The following is a 25,949-nucleotide window of genomic DNA, read 5'->3' as shown; positions in this document are numbered from 1 at the left end:
TTCTAATTCTCCCATGCGTTCGAGAATGGAGTGGATGGGATTGTTATTGTTTTATTTAGTTTCATTCTACCACCATCTAACGGGGGCGGTAAATGTCGATACCAGATATTTTAGAAGCAGGCGTCATCTTCGGGGAAGATGTAAAAGCTACAATGTCCTCGAATAGTAGAGATCTGTATAATAAGAGTACACTTCAGTTATGGTGTTCGTGAATTCTAATAGATGGCGCATAAGGCTAAGATTTTAAAGATACGTTAATAATTAAAAACACTCATTCTAATATGTTTATTCGTCTGAGATAAGATATTTTACGTAAGTAGTTTTATTTATACAGGGTGTTAAAAAAAAAGTGTAAAATATTTCAGGAGGTAATAGTATGAACCAAAATAAGCAGAAAAGTCTTAATAAACATGGGTCCGCAAAGTAACGGTTGCGGAGATATGGACCACTATTCGTTTTTCAAACATTTTATTTTATTAGGAATAAACCGACAAAGGAAGCTTTTAACAAACAAAAAACAAAGTTACAGAAGATGTTCAAAGTGCCCTCCGTCCATTTCCAAGCAGGCACGACATCTTCGTCTCAACGATATTCGAACTCTTTCGAAAACACCCTCCTTGGTTTGGATTTCTTGACACTTTTGATTAATCCGTAGCTGCAGCTCTTCCAGGCTATTTACAGGAGTACCATACACTAATGTCTTCAAATATCCCCAAACAAAGAAATCTAGAGGGTTCAGATCAGGCGATCTTGGAGGCCATAAAACAGGTCCGGCCCTTCCTACCCATCTATGTGGAAAAGTTTGGTGTAAATGCTCTCTAACGGCCATGGAAAAATGAGCTGGAGCACCATCATGCTGGAACCACATTTGTTGCCTCTGATTCAAAGGAATGTCTTCCAAAAACTCATACAGTGTGTTCTGCAGAAAGTTGAGGTAAGCAGCGCCTGTTAATCGGTTTGGTAAAACAACAGGACCTAGAAACCTGTCACCTACAATACCCATCCAAATGTTTAATGAAAAACGTGCCTGATGTCCAGATTCTATTAGAGCATGAGGATTTTCGTCGGCCCAAATATGCGTATTGTGAAAATTAAACACTCCATTTCTTGTGAACCCGGCCTCATCAGTAAAAAGAATGTTTGCAAGAAAACGAGGGTCTTCAGCATCATGACGTAGAAACCAGCGGCAAAAAACCAAACGTGCTTGATGATCATTTATTGGATTTAAGGCCTGTACTCGTTGCACATGGTATGGATAAAGCAGTTGCTCGTGAAGGATTCTCCAAACAAGAGGACCACTAATTCCTACCTCGGCTGATATTCTCCGCACACTCGTACCTGGATTCTGCTCTACCAGTGCTAGAATTTCTTCTTCTGCTCTAGGAGTGGATACCGACCTTGGTCTTCCGGATAAATGGCACTGTTTGCTCAAGGAACCGGTATCACGCAATCTTTGGTGAATTCTTCCAAACATGCGTTGTGAAGGAATCTGGCGATTTGGATAAGCGTCAACATAAAGACGTCGCGCTTCGGTGGCGTTCCCATTAGCACGACCATACATGAAATGCATGTCTGTTAATTCTGCGTTAGAGTAACCAGCCATAGCGAAAGAAAACTTGTGCACTGAGAACAACTGTCAAATACGTACTGTTTATTTCACTAAACATCAACCAACTATTATAAGAAAATACACAACGTTTTTGCAAAATAAAAAAAGGGGCTAAAAACATAAAACATTCCATATCTCCGCAACCGTTACTTTGCGGACCCATGTTTATTGAGACATTTCTGCTTATTTTGGTTCATACTATTACCTCCTGAAATATTTTACACTCTTTTTTTAACACCCTGTATACATTAACTTACAAATACGACAAACATTTTTTAAAGAAACAACTTAATATAATTAAAATAAAAATGCGACCAATGTTACAGGTCGATGCCTGTAAGCAAGAATTATAAGAACAGTTAAGAGAACCATTATCATAGTATCCATCATTATCTCAAGGAGAGATAGGACCTCATTGCCCCATTGAACAAAATATAGATCATCTAATAAAATTGTCCATTACGACAGATGTAAGATTTTATTTTCTATACGCATTATACCTTCGATATCCAAGTAACACAAACCTGTTCCACATATCTGGATTCTTAAGATATCTGGTGGGATATACCTCCATGACCATGATCACCATAATGTACAGTTTTGGCTTTGTCTATTCATTTGATGTTCGAGGGATATCTTATGTTACAGAATAAGATATCCTCCAAATATCCCATCTTATATCCCAGGGACATATGTTTCAGACAGTCTGAGGATGTCTGATGTTATAACAGATATGGGTTATCCTTCAGACATCTGAGGGATACCTTAGGTTACAAGTCAGGATATCCTATAAATATCCCACCATATATCCCAGGGACATAAGGTTTGGACAATCTGTAGGTCTCTGAATATTAAGACACACATCACATCATGATTAAAGAGGCCTTGCTAAGTTATTTTATAACATTAATTTCTGATACAATTTCCAGGGATATATTCCAAAAAGTGTATAGGATACCAAACTAATAATGGAATATTTATTTATTTACTTACATTTGGGATACAAACAGGCGACAAAAACCACTAAAATATCCACTAAATTGACAGATAAACATCAAACAGCATAAATAGCATAAAAAATATTATAAAAGAAGTATACATTTGAGCAATCTCTTAAATAAATATAAACTGCTACAAATGTCGTTATAAGAACGCATCATTCTGCACTCAGGAGAGAAAACTAAGTCGTAGGACCTAAACGGCCTACACAATCGATTTTACCATTAATAATTTTATACAGGTTAATAACATCTGCTAATACTTTCCTGTTAGCTAAAGTTATAGTATTATATTCAACAGACAATCTATGAAAACGTCGTTCAAAGTTCTCCTACACTTGAAAGAAAAAAATATATGTTGAATCATTTCAATGCAACTAATATATTGAGAATTCCATATAACTGAAGCTAAATTAATTTTACTAAATACAAACGTGTAATATAAATGCAATAGTTTGTAATATGGCATCAAATAACATTTTACTATCAAAAAACAGCTCACATATATCTGGTGCATTTGTAATGGTCATCTCATTTAATGTCATTACAGATGGAAAACTGTTATTATTTTTAATATTAACAAACCACCAAAATTTCTTTACATTAAAACTCAAATTATTTTCAACGTGGGAAATATCCTTCGTATATTGCAGTATAAAATACCTGGTATAAAATTACCTATATGTCTCGAACACATACGGTCAATGTCCTGAGATATGATGATTATGAACAGGACATTAATGGGATATCCTGGGCCATACCTTGTGCTTTTCGGATTTGTTTCATAAACACATTCTGTTGTTGTTCAGTCACAGCATAAATCAGGAAAATGTACATTTCATTTATTAATTTGATAGGCACAGTTCGAACGCACAGGTCTCGTTACCGGGCTGTTTTTTATTTATGTATCGATGTGACAAACTCTAATTATTATTTACCACATTTACGTCCCATATTCGTTCTTTCTATTGCCTAAAGGGTAATTATTTAGAATAACGACGTCGGTGAATTCCATTCTTTGAAGGAAAATAATTATATACGTGTATTCCACACAAGGTACTTATTAGAAAACTGTTTAGGGTTGTTTGTTGAGAGTTATGTTTTGTTCCAAGTAAAAACTAAGTTGGTAAGACGGGGATAGAGACATAATAGTGAACATATAAATTGATATCTTTTGTCGAGTTTTTAACCACGAGGTATACAATCGATTATCGGTAATGTAAGATATTCCTAGATGCAGGTGTTATAATATCAACACGTAAATTATAAAAAGTCGTATTTTGTCTTCAAACAGTTGATGTTAAATAATGAGATAAAAGATATAATAAGTAAATATACCTAGCAATTATATTACTTGAACTTACCAGATATAACAACTTGGATTGTATACAATTCCTTTATTATTATTTAAAATATTATTTATTACTTTATTGCATTACTACATACTTTTTTTAGTTATTTTTCTCGCGGATGTAAAGATGTAGTACGCCTATGGCCTGTCTGAAATCCGAGTCTGATCGATTTTTACAGCTTCATCAATGGTTTTGTCGTAACTCATGCTTGTTGTGAACCATTCTCTGCTCTTCAATAATTGCAACAGGCAGGAAGAGGCAGCGCAGAACGTAATACACGAAAGCAGTAAAAAGTTATTTGAGTTGCCCTAAGCCGAGCTTCGAGTAATTAGGGATAATAATTCCTATTCTTGATATTTCCGTGTGAGGGTTACATTTACACAATTAAATTTAGAACAAATAAAAGCGGATCCCCAGAACGGTTCATTAATCTTAATGCTAGTGGCACACGTGATCAATTCATTGTGATCAATGAATGTTTGTCGGATTCAATTAATAACTGTTTTTATCTTACGTAGTTTTGCTAAGTATATTCTCAAATATATAGGGTGGGCTCTTGAAAATGAAATAGGGCGAATAACTGTCAAGAAAATTATTTTTCCGAAAAACGCCGAGATAGGTCGATTTTTGATCGAACGGGACATCTTTTCTCCTAAATTTCCTGTTATACTTTACCTCCAAAAACCTCAATAGATAACGAGGATTAAATGACACATAAGTATATTGTATACTTAATTTTAATACGCCTTGCTCAATTTTTTTTTCATTTTATTTATGTCTGTGATCGTTAATTTAGAGACACATTATATAAACTAGTGTGTGTGTGTGTCTGTTGACTCTTCATCAGGTAAAACTGTGCAAAATGTTTATCCACCTACATTCCTTTTTACGTTTTGGAAGGAATCTCATTAGTTCGGTAATTGTAAACCAATCTTATTTTCCATACAAGCTACTGATGAGTAAATAAGGCTAACGATGCCTCTTAGAAGGTAATGATTGCTACATTAAGAATAAAAACAGACAGTGCCATTATTTATTCGCAAATAAAATCAAAATAGATCAGTTTGTTAGCGAAGGTGGAATGCAGTAAGTTAATAATCAGTTTTAATGTTTTTTTTTTTGTAAATGTTATGATAAAATTTTATAAATAATTTTAACATTTCTCTTTGACAAAATAACACGTCAGCTCCTTTATATAATATTTTTATTACTTAATTACTTATATACAGGGTGTTTCGCATAAGAACCGACACAGAACAAGGGCATGCAGGGGATGCTGAGAAGTTATAGAGCTTGAAAGTGGGATTTCAAATTTTGAAAAAATCAATATTTCAGTTACACTTGAACTTAGAACAACCAAATAGTACACAGTGTGAGTGTACCAAGAACATTAATCGATAGGTAGAGTTCAATTGAAGCATTTTAAAGAGTTGATAAGGGATTATGCGCCATTAAAATAAGACATAATTTTTTAACCAGCATTCCCTACTCAAGATTGAAAGTCACGCAGTTAAATAAGGTATATTATAATCTGTAGGTACAACAAATTTATGTGAGATCGATTGGATGCAAGGAATTTTATGCACTAGCTAAAATATTTTTCTGACTAATTGCTTTTATAGTATCACTGAATATAATGAGTAGGTATACCTATATCCGATAATTAAGGACACACGACATTGTTATATATCTTTTATCATTTTCATTTACTTTTTAATTCTCTTTGACTTTACTTACTTAAATTTTTAACATACTGTGACAAAAATACATACCCTTGTCAATAAACTATCTCTCCCTATACCGGGAAAAATATTTTTATAATAGTTATTTATTGTATAAGTGTTTTAAGTAGCATTTTATCCACGCAAGAATGTTTAAACGCGAGAACGTAGTTCGAGCGTTTAATATTCTTAAGTGGATAAAAGGCAATTAAAACACGAATGCAATACAACATTTTATACATAATTACATCACAATTATGTTTGTGGAGTCAGAATTATTGGAATTTAATAAACAAATATTCGACTTGATATTTCTTACTACTACTCAATGAAACGTGGTACGTTTTGTTATACCTATTAGTTGCTATAGTACGTGGTTTATTATAAATTATTTAATAAATAGTTCTATCTGAATTTGGTAAAAATGCAAGAAAGTAATTGTGTTCCTGTGGCTGTTTTGAAGAAGCTCAAGAAGCATTTATTGCCAGCGAAATCCAGGGATCATTACGAAAAAGTGTTCCCTGAATTTAACGAATTAGGGAAAAACAGAGAGTAATGACAATAAATGAAGTCATGCTATCGTATTTTTAAATTTGAAGAAAATATATGCAATTTCATCTACGTGGTCGAAGTATTCGATGTTGAAGGCTACTATAAAGGTCTACAAAAATATAGATATTAGAAATTATAACAAGCTTACTGCTTATTGTGAATCGAGAGGATACAAAGCAAAAAAGCTACCGCATTCTAAAGAGCACATATTGAAAAATTTTTGACTGGGGTTTCCGATCTAATATTTACGATAATATCTTTTTACGTTTTACATGTTGTTAGGTATACAGGCTGTTAAAAAAAGAGTGTAAAATATTTAAGGAGGTAATAGTATGAACCAAACTGAGCAGAAAAGTCTCAATAAACATGGGTCCGCAAAGTAACGGTTGCGGAGATATGGAATGTTTTATGTTTTTCATGCTCTAATAGAATCTGGACATCAGGGTATTGTAGGTGACAGGTTTCTAGGTCCTGTTGTTTTACCAAACCGATTAACAGGCGCTGCTTACCTCAACTTTCTGCAGAACACACTGTATGAGTTTTTGGAAGACATTCCTTTGAATCAGAGGCAACAAATGTGGTTCCAGCATGATGGTGCTCCAGCTCATTTTTCCATGGCCGTTAGAGAGCATTTACACCAAACTTTTCCACATAGATGGGTAGGAAGGGCCGGACCTGTTTTATGGCCTCCAAGATCGCCTGATCTGAACCCTTTAGATTTCTTTGTTTGGGGATATTTGAAGACATTAGTGTATGGTACTCCTGTAAATAGCCTGGAAGAGCTGCAGCTACGGATTAATCAAAAGTGTCAAGAAATCCAAACCAAAGGGGGTGTTTTCGAAAGAGTTCGAATATCGTTGAGACGAAGATGTCGTGCCTGCTTGGAAATGGACAGAGGGCACTTTGAACATTTTTTGTAACTTTGTTTTTTGTTTGTTAAAAGCTTCGTTTGTCGGTTTATTCCTAACAAAATAAAATGTTTGAAAAACGAATAGTGGTCCATATCTCCGCAACCGTTACTTTGCGGACCCATGTTTATTAAGACTTTTTTGCTTATTTTGGTTCATACTATTACCTCCTGAAATATTTTACACCCTTTTTTTAACACCCTGTATAGTGAACTTTGAATTATTTAAGTTGTACTAATAATGGGGGCTTCTGGTGCCTGTCGATGCTGCGAATTGACAAATTTGAAAATTAGTGACGTACAGGATGTTGGCAGTTACCTACTTGTTTCAATACCTAACACCAAGACGGGCATTTTAAGAAAATTTACAATTATAGAAGAAGGATTTTGCGTGAAAGCTGTTGAAATATGCAGAAAATATATTTCTTTGCGCCCAATTCGCCTAACACAAGACAGATTCTTTTTAAGATACATCAATCAAAAATGTACTTCTTAGCCTGTTGGAATCAACATATTGGCGAAGGTACCCTCAATAGTTGTTTCAATCCTGATTATAGAAGCATATAATGGCCATTGTATGAGGCGCACTTCAACAACTTTATTAGCCAATAAAGGTGCTGGTCTTACAACCATCAAATAGCATGGTGGATGGAAGAGCTCCTCTGTAGCAGAAAGTTATGTTTAGGAGTCTATATCTACCAAACTTTATATTGCAAGGAAAATCCAAGGAAAATATAGTTGTTCCTTACAAGAAGAGACATCCGTAACTTGTGCAAATTCTTCACGAACTTCGGCAGATGTTATGCGTTCCGAAAATGATAACAACAATCCTACAAGGGTTGTCATTAACGGAAATGGAGTTAAATGTGATAAAACAAAAAACGAAATGTCTATTACTATAAATATAAATGTTAATAAGTAAATGAATTAAATTTGATTCATTATAGGTTTATTATTCTACCAGTGAAATAAAGTTACTTCATTCCACTATTGGATAAAGTATCACTTTAGACGGTTCAAATGTGGTGATAAAACATCGATTATAAGGTGAATGTGGATAAAATTTATTTATTGTTTCATGTCTGTTTTTACTTCATTTTTTTTTTAATTTTTGTATTTTTATCATATGTATTAGTGGCATTTTTTGTTACTGTTTTTATTTAATATCTCTGGTACACTGAACATTTTTCAAAGGGGTTGATTTTATAAATTTAATTTTGCTTAACCAGAACACACGACATAGTTAGCTTATAGAATACCTCTGTTTTCAAAACTTACTTTACTTATTACTTACTTTACTTATGTTTTATTTTATTTATCTACTTTCTACAGAGATATAAGATATGTTTTCTCTGCTACTACTTACCTCCTGTTGAGAAAATTCAACCAAATATTAAAATTTCGGGAATGATTTGGAACACATTAGCAAAATAAACGTGGATTTTTTTAGTTTTTTTTATGTTATTACTCAGAAAATTTTTGTGTTATTCCATTGAATAACATGAAATTTTTACTATGCATGTTTACAAATTTTCTATTTTTTCAAACAGTTTTTTTCCCAATTTTTCCTGCTTCTTTCTCCGAGTCTTTATATGTCTGTTACCACTTATGGCAGACTACCCGGTACATTCACTCTAGAATTCGGCGCTATATTCCAATAAAATGTTTCTCCTCAGTTTTAAGATGTATATATTTCAAATGGATCTAGCGAAAGGCCTTTTTGTTTTTTCTCCTGATTTCCTTGTAGCCTCCTGAAACATGATTATGAGTGGAAAGCTCCGGTAATCGCGATATTGAAAAAGGAAATAATCATAAATTTATCGAATATTGCGGGAAACATAACGTATAAACGTAGATAAAATTGCCCAGAGGAAATTTATAACTCCAATAAGAAAAAAACATGTCCTCTAGGTAATTTTCTCGTATTGTTTGTTTATAATGGAAACGGTTCATCAGACGAAAATGTTTATATACCTACAATGGCTATGGAATTCTATAGTACACGGCAGATGAAGAAGCCTTGTAGGCTTGAACTCATTATAAAATGGAAAACAAACAATACAAATTATTTTTTCTCCAAACAATTGGGTGGTTTTTCTGTATTTATTTGTGTTGTGTTATTAAGAACAAATTTCTCAGGTTAATGCAGTATTTTGTGGTTAGAATTTATCAATGATGAAGCGACGTACACAGGCTTCAGGATCAGCATCGTGTTTTGAATGGAATACAATAGGAAGCGCATTAAGAAAAGGTAATGTGCAACCGTGTTTATGGTGAAGTACTATAATGAATAGTAAGAACAGCAGAAGACCTTCATTGTATGCAGTTCGCATAAATCACTTTGTACTTGACAATTCGCTTTTTCAATGTGACTCAATGTGTGTAATGAATTTTATGAAACAGTAATTAAGGTTTAAATGTAATCTCTTAAGCATACTTACATTCATCGGAAGAAGTTTTTGCTAAATTATATAATATTTAATACAGGCAATAACTAAAATCCTAGGCCAAACATTAATGGCGTCACAAATTAATTAAAAAAGGTTTCTGTAAATATATGTCCGGTTCGATTTTAAGATACAGGGTGTTCAAAATGAATCAAATATGGGTTTATTTCAAGTTGTAAAAAAACCGTAGTATGTACATACATTTATGCATAATCAGAAACTAAACAAACAACATTCAGACACAAATAAGTTTGCGTCTGAGTTATCCTCGCCCTTAAACGCGCATTGATGGGCACGGCAAGAAAAAGCTCCAGGTAGCCGTTATTCCAAATCGCCGCGTCTACATCGTATTCCTTCTAGGCGAGTGCGTTCTTTCCTAATCACGCGCAGCTCTGATCGAGTCAGATTTTTTTCTTTCACTGTCACTGCTCACACTTTCTACACATTTTATCTATTTTTCTTGTATACATATTTCCACCAGATTAATCAGTGTATTTACTTACAAACTGTTTATAGATATATTTGCTTTATTTTCAGTTAGAATTCTTGTCCAAAAGTTAGACCTTCTGGAGACTGATTTGAATTTATTTGAATTACCTTATTACCACAAAATAAGCATATGAGGGCTAATGATAAAATATACAGTTTTTTAATATTTATTAATAACTACAATTTCAATTTATAAATAGCTTTAAACCTGATTGAAACAATAGATGAGCAGCCTGCTTTAGTTTCGAATCCATTGTTACAGAAATTCATGTTTTTCACATACTTTTCTTTCGTTTTGCGCTTGGAATTTTACGATTCGTAATAAATTTCAAACCTTTCAGTTATATTGGACGAATTTTAAATTACAAGATATTATTATCTATCTTTTCTGAGTTTTCAAATTTCTCATATAAAAGCATATTGGGAATATTCCTCTTTATGTATTTTACAATGCCTTACATAATATGTACATCGGGATTTTTTTCTTATTGTATTAACATTGCGATATCAAACGTATCCAACATTTCACATAAATACAGTGTGCGGCTCGATGACCGTGCATTAAAATTATCTCTTATAAGTTTTTTTTTATGGGGGGAACTGAATTCGAGGATAGCTTAGCCCTACAAGGTCACATTTAGGTAAAGTCAAGATCATTTCAAGGTCAAAGTAAAGAAAATACCTTTCACGAATGTTAACCTGAAAGTATGTATGCTTTTGAGGTCGCTGAATCTGAATTCGGGGATAGCTTAGCCCTATAAAGTCACCTGCGGGGCTTGAATTGAGATTAAGTCAAATGAAATGACCTTGACTGTAGGGCTAAGCTATCCCCGAATTCAGTCCCCCTCCAACAAAAAAACCTATACACTCACTGGTCAAAATTGAATACAAGTCATTTCTTCAGTTTGACCTTGAAACGACCTTTACCTGACCTCCAGATGACCTTAGACAGCTAAGCTATCCCCGAATTCAGGTTCACCGATCCCAAAAGCATTGCCCAGTAGCAAAATTCATTACATGCCTCAGTTTTTGAATCCATCAACATGAAACTTCGTGAAGCTTACTCAGACCTACAGCCAAAATCATATACTTCCCCCCCTCTTTATCTCTGACTCTATGTATGTATGTCGGAGAGTGGTGGAATTGTTTTTCCACCGCGGCACTTAGGCCTTATTAGGCCCCTTGTACACTCTCCTTTATTACTCGAGTACTTTTCTTCAAACTATCCTATTTACTACACGGGTGGCTTGGTGGCAAAGTCTCGTACAGTTTATGTATGATAGCATGGTCTTGAGTTAATACAGAGATTTTCTTTGCTCTGTTCTCATTACCATTTATCGGGGATCACACGCATGCGGCAAATGTTGAGCGACCCAGGTCTCTGGTAGGCTGCCACAGCCACGTCCCCGAGCCTGCCTTAGGGTACCCATCCAAATTCCAGCCTGCGTCCGTGATTCTTACCTCGGCAGATCGAAATCCACCGGTCAAGACACCCGGCTAGGCAGTCCCCTTATCTCTGACTCTATCCATAAGATCGCTTTGGACCCATGACGACTTTTGATCAGAAAGTCAACATAATATACTGCAATTTCAGCAAAATCGACTGGGATCCATTTTCCATTGATTTTGCGCGGGGTTCTTTCAATTTTTAACAAAAATGTTTAAGACAATTTTTCTTAATTATATTATACCAAATTTGAAGTCTATATCCTCAATAATTTTTGAACAACTGCTCTAAAATTGAGTTTCAGTTCAATCTTTGAAGGATACAGGCTTTATGTATCTTTTTTTAAAAAAGAAATGGTTTCTCTCGTTTTATTATTTATGTTAATAAAAATAACCACCTCTTAATATTTGTCACAACATCGCTGTTACACTCAGTACTAAATTGTCACCATTATTTATTCTCCTAGATGCACCACCGTGATCGTCACAGTTCCTATCATGAATCAGCTGATTTCAATTACAAATCGACCGACAGTGGCATTGAAAGCGAAAACAGAAGGAGGAAATATCGGCCGGTCTATAATAATACCCGTTATGATCATGAATGTAGGAAATGATATCATTGACATCGAGGGAGTACTATTTTTACAATAATCTTGGTACCGGAGCGTCAGTACCGATTCTTTTTCTTAACGATCTATGTCGGTACTTTTTCCTCATCGGACTAGTGTGCAGTGGCCCTTTCTTGGTCAATTTTTGAGTTTGAATTTAGCTTTGTTATTACGCCGAAACATTGATGTTTGTGGGTGCGTTACGTCTTTCGTTACAGTGAGATACCTATCATGAGGATATGTAAGCTAAAAAATAGGTAGGTAGGTTCTTGATGTAACTCATACAATGTGTCAGTGTTCTTTGATGTAAAGATTACAAGACATATGCCTATGCCTTTCTAGAGATAACGGTAATTTTGGGGGTATAGTCTATTTGTTACGTTCTGGTAATTTTCACGTGGATTTACTATTTATGTATTTATTTATTTATTTATTTGATACACCATTCAACATATTATATCCAATTACTGAATTGGTGGGAACACAATGTGTAGTATAAAAAAGAAAAATGGCAGTAAAACAATTCGAAGAAAAAAAACTATAAATCGTTAAAAAATGTTGTGTATACCGACTCCAGAATTTATATAATTTTGAAGAGAATTTTAACTCCTTGTGATTACAAAAATGTGGTCTTCAAAGGCAATTATTCATTTGGAAAATATTCTTAAATTTAGGCTAGGTTAACGCGTCCCAATTTTTGATACGTTGAAGTGCAACACTCTGAGAAGTTTGAAATATATCTAAACATACAATTTTTAATAAATCTACAGAGTGTTAAAAAAAAGAGTGTAAAATATTTCAGGAGGTAATAGTATGAACCAAAATAAGCAGAAAAGTCTTAATAAACATGGCTCCGCAAAGTAACGGTTGCGGAGATATGGACCACTATTCGTTTTTAAAACATTTTATTTTATTAGGAATAAACCGACAAAGGAAGCTTTTAACAAACAAAAAACAAAGTTACAGAAGATGTTCAAAGTGCCCTCCGTCCATTTCCAAGCAGGCACGACATCTTCGTCTCAACGATATTCGAACTCTTTCGAAAACACCCTCCTTGGTTTGGATTTCTTGACACTTTTGATTAATCCGTAGCTGCAGCTCTTCCAGGCTATTTACAGGAGTACCATACACTAATGTCTTCAAATATCCCCAAACAAAGAAATCTAGAGGGTTCAGATCAGGCGATCTTGGAGGCCATAAAACAGGTCCGGCCCTTCCTACCCATCTATGTGGAAAAGTTTGGTGTAAATGCTCTCTAACGGCCATGGAAAAATGAGCTGGAGCACCATCATGCTGGAACCACATTTGTTGCCTCTGATTCAAAGGAATGTCTTCCAAAAACTCATACAGTGTGTTCTGCAGAAAGTTGAGGTAAGCAGCGCCTGTTAATCGGTTTGGTAAAACAACAGGACCTAGAAACCTGTCACCTACAATACCCATCCAAATGTTTAATGAAAAACGTGCCTGATGTCCAGATTCTATTAGAGCATGAGGATTTTCGTCGGCCCAAATATGCGTATTGTGAAAATTAAACACTCCATTTCTTGTGAACCCGGCCTCATCAGTAAAAAGAATGTTTGCAAGAAAACGAGGGTCTTCAGCATCATGACGTAGAAACCAGCGGCAAAAAACCAAACGTGCTTGATGATCATTTATTGGATTTAAGGCCTGTACTCGTTGCACATGGTATGGATAAAGCAGTTGCTCGTGAAGGATTCTCCAAACAAGAGGACCACTAATTCCTACCTCGGCTGATATTCTCCGCACACTCGTACCTGGATTCTGCTCTACCAGTGCTAGAATTTCTTCTTCTGCTCTAGGAGTGGATACCGACCTTGGTCTTCCGGATAAATGGCACTGTTTGCTCAAGGAACCGGTATCACGCAATCTTTGGTGAATTCTTCCAAACATGCGTTGTGAAGGAATCTGGCGATTTGGATAAGCGTCAACATAAAGACGTCGCGCTTCGGTGGCGTTCCCATTAGCACGACCATACATGAAATGCATGTCTGTTAATTCTGCGTTAGAGTAACCAGCCATAGCGAAAGAAAACTTGTGCACTGAGAACAACTGTCAAATACGTACTGTTTGTTTCACTAAATATCAACCATTATACGAAAATACACAACGTTTTTGCAAAATAAAAAAAGGGGCTAAAAAATATAAAACATTCCATATCTCCGCAACAGTTACTTTGCGGACCCATGTTTATTGAGACTTTTCTGCTTATTTTGGTTCATACTATTACCTCCTTAAATATTTTATACTCTTTTTTTAACACCCTGTATATAGCAAGATGTAGAGAATAAATCTAAACTATTACAAATATCGTTATAAGAGCGCATCATTCTGCACACCGGACAGTATGCGGAGGCATTGGTATGCTTAAAAGGAATGAAAAATAAGTCGTAGGACCTTAACGGCCTACACAATCGATTGTACCATTAATAATTTTATACAGGTTAATAACATCTGCTAGTACTTTCCTGTTAGCTAAAGATAATATTATATTCAACAGACAATCTATGAAAATTGTCATCATTCAAAGTTCTCCTACACTTGAAAGAAAAAAAAAATAAAAAATTATGTTGAATCATATTATATTGAGGATTCCATATAACTGAAGTAAAATAAATTTTACTAATTATTAATTAATTAATTGTATACACGTTAATAACATCCGCTAATACTCTCCTGTTAGCTAAAGTTCTTATTTTATATTTAACACACAATCTATGAAAATCGTCGTTGTCCAAAGTTTGGCTACACTTGAAAGAAAAAAAAAATAAAAAATTATGTTGAATCATATTATATTGAGGATTCCATATAACTGAAGTAAAATAAATTTTACTAATTATTAATTAATTAATTGTATACACGTTAATAACATCCGCTAATACTCTCCTGTTAGCTAAAGTTCTTATTTTATATTTAACACACAATCTATGAAAATCGTCGTTGTCCAAAGTTTGGCTACACTTGAAAGAAAAAAAATTTAAAAATTTATGTTGCATCATAAATATAAACGTGTAATATAAAAGTAATATGGCTTTAGAATTAGTGAACTGTTTTGACTGTCTCATAATGAAACCCAGAGATATTAGTTTGTTAATATGGTCATCAAATAACGTTTTACTATCAAAAATAACTCCAAGGTCTCTAATTTTATTTTTACAATTTACAATTAAGTTATATTGATATAGGAAACGACGTTTATTTCGAGGAAAAGTGATTATATAGCATTTGTCGATATTAATAAACAAATTATTGTGTTTACAAAAAATTACAAAAGCATCAAGATCGTTTTGAAGTTTTAGACAATCAGTAACATCACGAATTTTGAGACTACTCAAAAGTGTCTGTTATCTCACAAGTGACGGTTATGGCAAACTTCATTCAATTAATCTTTTTGTATAATGTAGTGATTTAAAATTAATTTTAATTAATCTGGAATTAAATTTAAGACCAAACAATTTACAGTAAGTTATCTACTACCATAAAAATTACATATATAATTATTAAGGGACTACTTTTAAAACTAAAGTGCTTTTAACCATCCCTCCTCCCATTAACCTAAATTCTGCTTACTGGTATATTTATATTTCTCTCAATTTTACTGGTAGATTTATAATTTTTTCAATTTTACGAAATAACAGTTTTTATATTATCTTATTAATATTTTCCATGTGGGTTTACAACTTTGTTTTTTATTCACAAAGGAGCTACTCAGTGCACATCTCTATAAATATTATCACAGACAAAATATAAATAAACTTACAATTAATAAATCTTTTTTAATATTTTCATGGTTTTGCGCAATTCAAATTGTCTACAATTTTTTCACAAACAATATTGAAAAGGTATTTTTTCGAATAGTGTAGGTCAGCAAGCAATTTGTTTTTAAGATACAAGGCTAGAAAATTGTACTATTTTTCAGATATTTTAATTCATTTTAAACGATCTGAAACTATGTTACAGTTGAAAATCAATACAACAAACCCGCAATGCTGGACACTATAACACAATATTTAATTTTCAGCTGTCAAATCACTGTTTTCTAAGGTCCTAAAACCCACAAATTTCATGGCAAGCAAATACACTTTCGTGAAGCAAAATTAAACAAATTCCTTTTTTTATAAACCTAGGTCCTAGCTCTTGTAGCGGTCACGCCCCTTCAGAACCTAGCCCGAGAACAACAAGGCAGGTCAAAAAATCTTTTTGCTTTCTCATGTAGCGATTTCACTAACAATTTTTTTTTTTGAAAACTTAAAATGTAGATAAATAAATCGTATTTAGGATTTCCAAATTCTCATTTGATTGTGAGAGAAGTTATGATCGAAAATATTTCGTAGCTTAGGTTTATTTTATATATTCTGACAAAATTATTTGTACAATATAAAGGTACTACAAATACATATAATTTTTTTTAATGTAAAATCGTAATAAGTAATTTAACAATTTTCAAGATAATCCACCTGTTTAAGTTGAAGCAGCAACTACTTCACATCTCCAGATAAAACACATTGGAGTGTTTTTATGCTATGACAAAACAAAAAAAAAAACTGTACGTAAATACGAAGCAAAGTAAACAAATTATCTCTCGAAATGGGGATATCAAGTGATTTATCGAGCCACTTGGAATATATTTTAAGTACCCAATACGCAACACTAGAAGCTATTCAGTTCAGTGCCTGTGAATGTACTAAATTGGTCGTTTCTTAAGGTAATATATTCAGAAAATCTATTTTAATATGTACATATTTGTTTCCATAATCTACAGATTAATATATAATTAAATCTAGTACACCTGGAAAAGTATTTTTTAAATATTTATTTACTAAATTTAAACTAGCTATTTTTTATTCTATATGGTGTTCAAATTTGAGTTAATTTTTTAACTTTTTTTTAATAAAACACGTAATTCATTCGAAATAACTAGATATCTTCATTGCATATTAGAAATGTTGAGGTTAATAATGGAAAAGAATGTCAGACAAGTGACCATCTCTAGCAGCTCTACAAGCCTCCAATTTTTTAGTAAAATTTTCCATCACGTGGTCAATTTGAGTGATTTGCTCAATTACATTTTCCTTCAAAAGTTGAATGGTTTGAGGATTGTCAGCATAAGCTCGTCAAAAAAACCCATAAAAAGAAGCCTAATGGTGGTAGATCACATGATTAATTATGTCTTCGAGAAATTATTCAATTACCAAATTTCTGTTTCAAAACATCGATTGTTTCCTTTGTTGTATGACATGTTGCACCATCCCGTTGAAACTAAATATTCTGCATAATACGCTCCAATTCATCCCATAAAAAGTTATTAATCATCGTTTGATATCGAGCACCATTCACAGTAACAACGTTTCCAGCTTCCTTTCCGAAGAAGTAGATCACCAGACCAAATACCATACCAAACAGTTACTTTTTGTAGATGCATTGGTTGTTCCAATATTACTCGTGGGTATTTTTCACCCCAGATATGACAATTTTGTTTGTTTACATATCCACCAATTTCAAAATGAACTTCATCACTAAAAATAATTTTGTTCTTCTTTCACTGCAAGAGCCCTATTAACAAATGTGCGACGTAATCCATGGCAATAATTCTTGTGCTAACTGTATTTTGTAATAGTCCAGACGGTATCTGTTTCAAAAAGCCATATTTGGGTGAATCGTATATCCATGGAGATTTTTGGCTTTTTGGATTTCAAATATCACTAGAAATGAAAATTTTTCTATGCGCATAAAAAAAACGTGGGCTTAACTTTTGGCGCCACAATATGTTCAAAATTCGAAAAATGTCATTTTTTTTCCTATTTAATTATGTATCTTTTCAAGAGTTGAATTTAGGCGAAAATGGAAGAGGAAAAAAATGTTTGTAATTAAATTTTTTACAAAACATGACTAGTTAGACATCGAATGAATCATGATTATTATGGTAAAAATCGAAAAAATCGCAAAAATGGGGTTAAAAACAATACTTTTTAGTTAATTTTTTTGGGGTATTTAAATTAGGTATAGGACCTTTATACTTGGCTCAAGAAAACTTCATGTTATGTAGAATTATCACATCAAATTTCATCAAAATCGTTTCTATAGATTTTGCATAATAATTTTGCAATCCAGATTTTGAAAAAAAAATATGCAAATTTTCAAAATTTTGCACAGCAAAAACCAAGGCCCTTAGATACTTGAAAATTTAATCACATATAGAAGGGCTCTCCAGCTTTCAAACTTTTTCTGAAAAATTCGAATCCGTCAATTAGGAGAACTCTGGCGCTTGTTTAAACATTGGTCGAATTTTTGTACTTACTCGTATAAACAATTAGAATAACTTTGTGAATATTAAATCAAATCAAATTTTTTAAAGCAGGTTTTAAAAGTTTTTGGAAAGACGCTTCTTTAAAAAAAAAACAGATCGATTGATCAATTAGTTACGTAGTTATAGCCGATCAAAGTTAACCGTCATTTACACTAAATGTACTGGGACATCCGGGCTAATTTTTCGAAGACCTGGTATTCCGAGTACTTACCAGGTCTAAGATTACAATACTTTTCTTCATTTGCAACCTACTTTAAAACGTGTTTAAAGTTATTTATGCAAGCGAGAAATTCAATAAAATCGTACGGTGGTGGTGGTGGGGGAAGCAGAGGGCCTGCTCGAAATTGAATCGGCTATAACTACGTAACTAATTGATCAATCGATCTCCTTTTTTTTTTAAAGAAGCGTCTTTCCAAGAACTTTTAAAACCTACTTTAAAAAAATTTGATTTGATCGAATATTCACGAAGTTATTCTAATTGTTTAAAAGTACAAAAATTCGACCAATGTTTAAACAAGCGCCAGAGCTCTCCTAATTGACGGATTCGAATTTTTCAAAAAGAGTTTGAAAGTTTGAGAGCCCTTCTATATGTGATTAAATTTTCAAGTATCTAAGGGACTTGGTTTTTGCTGTGAAAAATTTTGAAAATTTGCAAATTTTTTTCAAAATCTGGATTGCAAAATTATTATGCAAAATCTATAGATCCTATTTTGATGAAATTTGGTGTGATGATTCTACATAACATGAAGCTTTCTTGAGCCAAGTATAAAGGTCCTATACCTAATTTAAATACCCCAAAAAAATTCCCTAAAAAGTATTGTTTTTTAACCCCATTTTTGCGATTTTTTCGATTTTTGCTATAATAATCATGATTCATTCGCTTTGTAACTAGTCATGTTTTGTAAAAAAATTAACTTCAAAAATTTTTTCCTCTACCATTTTCGCCTAAAATCAACTCTTGAAAAGATACACAATTAAATAGGAAGAAAAATATGACATTTTTCGAATTTTTTTAACATATTTGCCGCCAAAAGTTAGCCCACGTTTTTTTTATGCGCCTAGAAAAATTTTCATTTCTAGTGATATTTGAAAGCCAAAAAGCCAAAAATCTCCGTGGATATACGATTCACCCAAGTCAAAACAGATACCGCCTAGACTATGAAGTGCAAATATTCAATAAAGTGGTTTATTTAATTTCTAATTGCTGTGGACGTTGGCGAATTGATTTGTTTGGTTCTGTAGTGACACTATCATTGACAGCTTCAATATTTTCTTGTGAACGACCACTACGACTGTAAATTTTACTTCTTTGACCTTGAATTGAATCAGTTTCTCCAAATGTATTCACAATAATTCGAATGGTGCTGTTTCTTGGACAATTTGTTTTTCTATATTTTGTGCGTTATTTTCTTCCCCCAAATTTAAAATAACTTTTAACAAGAAAGATGCGTTATTCAGTCGTGTACTTCTCCAGATTTGTTAACAGCCATGTTTTTACTTAATAGCTGCCAAAAGCTTTTAGAAAAATTACATTTTGAAACGCCTACCTTAATATTTTTTGCTAATTTGGAGAAGTAACGTTGAGTGTAATTTTAGACTGATGTCTTTTATATTTTAAATATATAATATTTTACTGCTTTAGCGTAATATTCTGCTTATAAAATGAAGTGAACTAAAATACAGCAAGTGTTTAATTTCGGGAAGGCACTTTCGTAATTTTCTAGTAGCTTAAAATATACTTTGCAACTTTAAATAGAATCCCAACTTCGGTACTGGGACATGTCTCTGGAAAGCAATCTGAATGAGCTAGAGACTATCGCAAAGACAGAGTTGGACTAGTTATTAATTAATTTAATATTAATATTAATTTTTATATCTTGACTATGAGAATTGTATTTAAAAAATGACAATATTTGACTTCAAAAGTGGTGTTCGCTGCACGCCACTGGTTTGCGGTATCCACCATATAAAATGAAAAAGGCAATTTATTAGTTCTAGAAATTTTTTTAAATATTAATTATTTTTTATCCAATTTGAACACACTGTATCTAGTAAACGATGAGTTTTCGACATATGTTTGTAAATGTGTTTATGTGTTCGACATGTGCTTCTACATAAAGTGAATTTATTTTCAATTGTTATGTCTGTTATTGAGATAGAATGTTTGGATAAACAATTTCAAGGCTGGTTTTCATGTAATCGGTTTAGGTTTCTTGACTTTTCAACAAATCTCTTCTTCAGAAAAAGTTCTGAAATTTTAGATTATGTATGTTCAATATTTATTTTAGGCTTTTGTTATTGATTTAGTTCTTTTTTGTAGCCACTCATTTTTTTGTTATTACTGTTAAGTTTACGTTTTTTCGATTTAAAAATAAATTGGTAACATTTAACTGAACTGTGTTTAAAAAACAAATTATTAAGAAAAAAATTGAGGTAATTACAGTTGATGTCAGAATGACTTTACTGATATTGCTACCGATGAACTACCATACACTTTTCTCCGATGCGTATCACGTAGTGGAGGTGAAAAAAATCTAATACCGAGGTATTATTAAAGGAACTATTAGTCTAACACTTTTGGGCAAGCCTTACAAGGTAAACTTTTTGTAAGTGACTTCTTTTTTAAGACCTACCTTCCTTTAAGAATAAATTTCAAAACTTATTTCAACTCGTTGTAGTTGATTGTCTAAAATGACATATAACTAAAATTATCGTTATAAGTCTATGCCGCAATTTATAATAGCACTGAACAGTAACTTTTTTACCTTTAAGGTGAAAAAAAATGGATTTACTCCGTGACGAAAATATACTCCAGAAAGATTCATTGCTCAAAGTTATTTTAACGATACAGAAAAACTACATATTTGCTCGGTAACTGATGTAATGGTAGTTACCTTCATTTCTTTACTTCAAAATCGACAATTTCACATCGACGTGGGAATCTATGATAATAATATATTTTATACCGGGTGTCAGAGAAATAGAACATATGAAATCTATAATTTCTTGGAAATACACATATAGGAAAATTTTATTTAGTTTTTTCCGTTTCTTTCGATTCGGAAGCAATCAATTTCAAATTTGAATTTATGAATAGGACAGAATTATCTAAATAGAAATACAGAACCTTTTGTAAATGTTTATAAGCCACTTGGCTGCCGAACTTAGACGACCAACATTGCAGGACTGGTACTGGTAACGAAAAATCCCTAAATCTTGGCGCCACGAATATTATTGATTCGTTTACACTGAACAATGACAAACTGTTACGTCTACGCTCGAGACAATGCGATGGCTTATTGGTTGAATAGAGTCTCGCGAAAAATTACACTAATCTCAGCCGGTGAAACGGAATGTAGCGGTTGTTGTAATCATGATGTATTGTTTTAACATTTTTTATTTTACCGAAATTTAATTACCAACAGGAAAAAATAAATCTGTATGTAATCATTTTCAAAGTTCTGTATATTTATGTTCTGTATTATTATTAAAGTGAGTTGAAAAGTAAATTCAACTGAATTCGATACAAGAAAGAAAAAAAAAGAAATTATATAACAATGGATAAAACTTCTACCACCATGAAAACTAGAATCGCCGATTAGTTGGCAGTAGAATAAAGTCTAGTGGTTAAATAGTTTCCTCCCAACATATTATTCTTTTGGTCGTATGTCCCCTTTAATTAGTGAAGACCCACATCAATCCCATGCCATTGTAATCATTTTGAAATCCAATGCTGACTTAAAGGAAAGCAGGAAATGAAGCAAGAGTGAAAAATGAACTTTTATTTCCAGATAGTGCCGCGAAAGGAATAAACTGCTGGAATCCTTGTTGAATTTCAGAGGGGATGTTTTATTTATATACATGCACAAATAAAATACTTTTCTTTTAAGTACACCGACCAAAAGAGCGACGTAAATATAATAAAGTAGAAATGAGAAAAATAACTCAAATTATGAACATCAGTCTCATAGCAATAACTGGCAATGTCAGTCAGAATAACAAGCGTTACTATTTAAAAATATTAAAACTAAATTTTATAAGACATAAGGTTTCCAAGCAAACAGAGCCGTTTTAAAAATATTTCTCTGCTTCTATATCTAACTTTAAAGCACCGTAGAGCATTGAAAAAGCAGTGCGGTTTCATTAGTACTATTATATCTGTGTCACAATTCATTTTTATAACTGCAGCAGTTTTTGGAGAAAAATTGAAGTAACATTATTTCTTTCACTAATGATACTCTGGGAAACCACTATTCTGCGGACTAAAGCCCGTGCAACATTAAATTATATCCGCAATATACAGATTATTTGTAGGCTCCGTATCTTATCTACACTCAAAAAATTATTTTTGTCCCTATCAAAAAGGTTTCAAAAATGGAAATGTCGACAAAGGAGTTTAACGTTCCAGCGTGTCATTTTTTACAACTATTTTCAGGACGTCCTATATATTACCTTCCCAAACCTTAAACTTATTTTCTGAGAACTAATGAGCAATAGTTTGTCTACTAACTCCCTTGACACCCGGTACATACATTCATAAGTTCATATGCACGAATAAATTGAGCTAAAATTTAAATAACTGTTATTAAATAATCGGCCTAAAACAAATAAGTGCCTTAGGATGATTTTCCTTTATTTGGTTGCCAAATTATATATACTTAGGTCATGTATACTGTTGTGGATCTTTTCGCATAACCGGATAAAGCGAGGAAAGGTTATTTTTCCCATTAATTAATGTTTCTCTTAAATGTGGTTCCTTCTGCACATTAATTACGACTGGCGTAATCGTGATACTTCCATCTAACTAGTGTTAAAAATGCGATTTCCCACACTTTTTATGACATTAATCTCAAATCCTGCTTGTTCTTCATCCAGAAAATTTCACTTTAACCTAACCTGGCTCCTGTCTTGGCGTAAAATTGATTCCTATAAGGGTCTCGGAAACTTTAATCTGATATTAGATGGATTAATAGCAACTGTTTTTATCTCAAGGAAAAATCTGATAACTAATAACCGTTTTTGAACGGAATGGAATAAGTAGTCCGGTTTCAAGCAAAATATGTCTTAACTTTAAGTTTATGGATAGACCGAGTTCCAGTCATTCTCAACATCAGTACTTTTGGAGCTGTTGGAACTGAATGGGGTGTGTTAGAAAATTTCTTATCTGAGTTCATTACGATTGGTCAAATTCAAAATGATTTTTTCCAGTACCACACGCTTCAATAATAACACCATATCATAAAGGAACACACAGATTTTGTTAATTAAAAAAAAAACATTGCTGGTTCTCATAGCGACCTGACTAACTGGTTGCATTCAACTCTTCTACATGGTTTGCTGTTCTTCACTGTCGGCACCCTCAGTAGTGTCTCTCAACCATGCATTCTAAGTTTAGATAAAGCAGCTCATCTGTTTCATCGGCTGTTACCCTACTACAGGCCCGGACTGGCCAGGTCGGGCAGTCGGCAAAACCCGACTTATTTTGGAAGATAGGCTCCCAAACGACTAACGAGGCGCCAAAAGTATAAGAATATTTTTTGTAAATTCTTGAGATATAGCCACCGTAAATTGAAAAGAAAAAAAACGTAAAAATTAAAATTAAATCTTTTGTAGAAATGGGATTTTCCCTTTAGCCGTATAAGTTATGTGCTTGGAAGAAAAAATAAGAATATAAATAATATCCGAGAGCTTTAAAAATCTCTAATAACAGCATGCTTTGATTTGCAGAAGGAGTTAGTTACGCCCAAGTCAGAAGTCAGCGATTTTTATTATAAAAGTAAAATCGCATACTACTTTACAATTTATGATTTAGGCAGCAATCAAGGCTATTGCTATGTATGGCATGAGCAAATATCGAAGAGAGGACCGGATGAAATTGGAAGTTGTTTATGGATCTTTTTAAAAAGTGTTAAAGAAAATGGCATATGAAAGGTTATTCTTTATTCCGGCAAGCATGCTGTGATTGAAGTTGCAAAAAAACGTCACTCTGCTATATACACTCCTGATAGTTTTGATCAGTGGATTAGTCTAATAAAAATGGCCAAAGTTGCTGCCCCACAGTACAAAGTAAAAGAAATGTCTCAAGAAGATTTTGTAACATTTAAACCAATGGTAGAGAAACAAAACTGGAAAAAAGATATTACTGGAGAGGCTGTTAAAATCAGCAAAATCAGAGAAATCCACTGCGATCCAAAATCTCCCAATAAAGTATTTTTTTGTATAATTTTGGAGAAAATCATAAAGAACTAGACTTACAAACAAAAAATACACGCAAACGCGAAGAATATCAATTTCCAAGATTATATCAATGTTTGCTGCCAATTGATGGTAAAAAATTAAGCGTCTTTTGGGTCTGTGTAAGGCTAATTTGATACCACCGATGAATCATGGATTTTACAACTCCCTTCGAGCTGCTAGTAAGACTGACCACCAGGAAGAATGTAATATTGACCAAGAAGATGATTCTGACGAAATCGTAATAAATTTTCCATTTATGTCATTATTGATTATTAACAATTATTTTTTTAACTAAAAATAGAAAATGTTTTATTTTTCTGTACCTTATTAAAGTAGCAAGTTGTTTCTCAATAAAAATTTTGTCCACGAAAACTGTAGTAACTCATTCAAAATCCATATTTTTCTTATCCTAAACTATTTTATTTAGATCATCAATAATAATTAATTAAGACCTAAACAATAATTACTTTGTTAAAGAAAAACGATTTAGCTCTTGTAATAAAATAAATAACGAACATTATTATTTTCTCTACTATTCAAATGCAATTATCTCAATATAACCAAATTTGAGATACGACAATTTTCCTTGGGAGAGTCGATATGCACCCTAATAACAGACAAAACCAAATAGGCCCCGATTTCCTGACGCCCCCCGGATGAGCCAGACCGGACCTGTCCTACTATGGTTTGGAGTAGAAGGGATCAGAACATCTGATCAAAATTTGACCAATTTCCGAATGTTCTTTAACGGGTTCACTATTTTAACGACAAGACATCACTAATCCTAATAATCGCTTTAATATGATCACAATTTCCGAAAGGTCTTTGTCATTCTCTAAGTGAGTAGGCATTTAACGCGATAAAGTTGCAAGATATGTAATTAAATCAACAGGTATTATGAAAGACACATTCAGTTTTTTTCCCTTGTGCATTCTGGCAAGAATATACGGTTAGTTTGACTTAATACGCCACAAGGTGATCGTTGCGGTGAAAGTGTTTTGCGAGCATATAAGTACCGAGTGAAGAGAATTTAATGATATCTTGATATTAGATGGTGGTAAGAAAGAGAATAATAATTATACATTATGTAAGAAGTTTGACTACCATTACTTCAGCATGAGTAATCATAAATGAACAAAAAAGTTGTATATCACAGAATGTTCTTAAATTTGAAAAAATTTTTAGGGTAACTTAACCATAGGACGCAAAAATTAATAAAAAAAAGAATTAATAGACTGGGATGCAGTTTCAATTG

The 25,949-nt window shown here is 33.0% G+C and overlaps 1 protein-coding gene across 2 annotated transcripts in view; it reads left to right on the top strand.

Annotated features, from left to right (window-relative positions):
* Nucleotides 1-16,754: 16,754 nt before the first annotated feature.
* LOC108905724 (neutral ceramidase) overlaps nt 16,755-25,949 on the top strand; it is a 79,336-nt gene continuing 70,141 nt past the window's right edge. The window contains exon 1 of one of the 2 annotated variants that reach the window (XM_018708723.2): nt 16,755-16,855. The gene's annotated coding sequence lies outside the window, so the exon portion shown is untranslated. The remainder of the gene's footprint in view (nt 16,856-25,949) is intronic. The other variant, XM_023455643.1, reaches the window with a different exon arrangement.

The sequence above is a fragment of the Anoplophora glabripennis genome, unplaced genomic scaffold (assembly GCF_000390285.2).
Source record: "Anoplophora glabripennis isolate ALB-LARVAE unplaced genomic scaffold, Agla_2.0 scaffold31, whole genome shotgun sequence".
Lineage (NCBI taxonomy): Eukaryota > Metazoa > Arthropoda > Insecta > Coleoptera > Cerambycidae > Anoplophora > Anoplophora glabripennis.
The sequence above is the reverse complement of the archived record's forward strand: the minus strand, read 5'-3'. Positions and strand labels throughout refer to the sequence as shown.